The sequence below is a fragment of the Ostrea edulis genome, chromosome 8 (assembly GCF_947568905.1).
Source record: "Ostrea edulis chromosome 8, xbOstEdul1.1, whole genome shotgun sequence".
Classification (NCBI taxonomy): Eukaryota; Metazoa; Mollusca; class Bivalvia; order Ostreida; family Ostreidae; genus Ostrea; species Ostrea edulis.
In genome coordinates, this window is record NC_079171.1 from 28,314,322 (window position 1) to 28,317,364 (window position 3,043).

At 42.0% G+C, this 3,043-nt stretch overlaps 1 pseudogene; it reads right to left on the reverse strand.

Moving 5' to 3' along the window:
- Nucleotides 1-314: 314 nt before the first annotated feature.
- Nucleotides 315-1,432, reverse strand: LOC125649826 (RE1-silencing transcription factor B-like; annotated as a pseudogene).
- Between the last annotated feature and the right edge of the window lie 1,611 nt (nt 1,433-3,043).

Genomic DNA, 3,043 nt, shown 5'->3' on the forward strand with positions numbered 1-3,043 from the left:
AAAGGTGGTCCAACTCCAGAAGCAGCAGTTACTGTGTTAATGCCTTATTCAGGACGGACAGTGAACTGCTAACCTCTGAAGCCTTACACCTTCCCTAACCGAGGAAGAATGACAAATAAATAGGCGAACCTCCAGGAGGTCAACCTCTAAAATGCTAGCCACTACTGTGGTCAGACTCCAAACAAATGGTCCTATATAACAAAGAAGTGTGGCAAGCCTCCAATATTAGGCAATCCACCTGACCAAACTAACCGTTATAATGCTTCTTCTTCCTCCGCTTGGCTTAAAAAACCCTTACTGACTGGCTGCAGCTGTATATATACCCTCTGTGGGTCACATGATCAGCAACAGTTTCTAGATCACCCGCTGCTAGCTAATTGTGTATCAGCCATAGTTAAGTTTCTAGATCACCGTTTCTGTAGGCCTCTTGCAACATTGAAAAACATGAAATCATTACACTACCCACGCCTTCAATGACATGCGACCCGCATGTAAATGAAAATCATGATGTAAATCACAGGGTAGGATTTATTGTACATTCTACACTACGGGGTTACTTATCCCTGTAGTAACAAAAGAATTTTTCTTTACATACAATAATTTAACAAAAGCTCATGATTCAACCACATATTACTAATTATACACGACTTTTTCTTCAGAAATAATCTTAGTATCTACGCTCCCTTCTCTGAATTTCTTTACAGTCTTGGTTTTAACGATTCTCCGGACAGGATCCGTCTGGGTTCCCATGTCTCTTGTCCTCTCTATAGCATTGACCGGGACCGCCTGATCTTTTGTTTTCTTTTCAGGGACTGGAGGCACTACATCCGGTTTACGTTTGAGAGACACTGGTAAGGAAGGCTTTGTTGGTTTACGGAACAGTCTTCCTTCCATAAGACAGTCATCATCCTTAGGGGAGCAATCTGTATTCTGACTTGATGAATCTTCATCTTCATCACTCCCATTGTCCGAAACGTCCCCAATGAGGTCTCCCGGATCTTGAGACAACCATTCGTGATCACCCTCCGGCTCATTTACCTCTTCACTTCTATTTTCTTTTACCCCAAGCTTAATCAAATCTTCCTGTGCCAATCCTGGGTGACATCTCTTTACATGTCTCTTCAGGTTAGCTTCTTTGTTATTAAAAAAAGTCACAACTTGGACATTGAAAAGTCCTCATTGCGCATTTGAAAACATGCTCCCTGTAGTCCTCCTCACTCTTAGCTGAGTATGAACACATGGGGCAGCGCCGAAACTCATAGTTTGGAGTTGTCTTTGTCTTTGCCATCTACAATACACAGAGATTACATAAATGATCATTAATACTAATAAATAATTTTGATCACATAGACTATTTATCAACATAATAGTCATGCAGCCATGTAGGTGGCTTTCTATTTCTAACAGGGCGATCATTGTAATTGTTTCTTGAATTTTCTTGATCTGGGACTGTATCGTGCAGTGTCTCTCTCTGGCAACACAGTTTCTTCTGTTTCCTGAACTTCTTCACCAGCAAGTATTTGTGGATGTTTCTTCCGCATGCGATCCACATGTATTACTTGCTCACCTCCTCGGGGTCCACAGTTAACCATGTAGGTCAAATCAGACATCTTTCTGATAATCTTATAGGGACCCTGCCAAAAGCTCGTACATTTTGGGGATGTACCAGGCCTTCTTCGGGGGAAGAATACATATACTTCTTCACCATTTTGAAATGTTTTCCACTTTAGCTTTCGGTCATGATAGTGCTTTTGTCGCACCATTGCTTGGCCAATATTATTCCTGACTGTATTATGGGCAATTTCTAGGCGCTCTTGAAGTTCCCACACCCACTTGTGTGATGGTGCCTTTTTAACATTACGTGGTGGTTCATACATAATGTCTACGGGAGTTTTCGTCTCGCGCCCTAACATCAGCATATTTGGTGTCATGCCAGTAGTTTCTTGTATGGAAGACCGGTAAGCCATCATTACGTAAGGTAAATGAACATCCCAGTCTGAGTGATGCTCATTTACGAAGGCACTAAGCATGGTGGTCAATGTCCTGTTGAAACGCTCGACCATACCATCTGATTGCGGATGGTAGGGAGTAGTATGGGTCTTCTGAATGTCCAGGAGCTTGCATGTTTCTTGAAAGAGCTCGCTTTCATATTGGCGACCTTGATCCGAGTGTATTGTATCAGGAACACCAAAGCGTGTAATTACCTCTTCCACAATCACGGAGGCTATTGTCTTGGCTTCAATATTGGGCAGAGCAAAACACTCTGTCCACTTGGTAAAGTAGTCTGCAACGACTAAGATATACCTATTGCCTTTGTCAGTCTCAGGTAACTCGCCAAGAATATCAGTGGCTATCCTTTCCATGGGATACCCTGAACCTACTAATTGCATAGGAGCTTTGTTTGACATACTTGATGCCTTTCTCTTTGTGCATATTTCACAACCCAATATGTATTGACGCACATCTTTTTGTAAGCCTGGCCAGTAATAGGACTGTCTTATCCTTGACAAGGTTTTATGCATGCCTAAATGACCAGCTGTCCTATCATCATGACAAAATTTAAGTATTACTCTCCTTTCTGCACTAGGAATAACTGCTTGTAATTTCTGACTTTTTGTAACCAAATCCTCCCATTTCCTACAGAGGACATCATTTTGCAAAACTAATCTATCCCATTGAGACCATAAGGATTTTACTGCCACTGACTCTCCTGATATATCATTGTATTCAGGTCTCTTCTGTGCGGCAATCCACTTTTTAACTTTACTAATGTCCCTATCAGAATCTTGCATTTCACTCAGTGGTGTGTCAGAGTAGTCGGTAATACTATTTACAACTGCGTCTGATTCTGGTATCAGACTTGAGCAGGTATGCTGGTGGTCGCTCTTGCACTGTTTACATGGGATCCTACTTAAACTATCAGCATTCTTGTGTAATCTTCCTGGTCTGTGCTCAATGTAAAAGTCATAGCAGGACAATACCTCATTCCATCGGGCCAACTGCCCCTCGGGATCCTTAAAGTTCATCAACCATCTCAACGAAC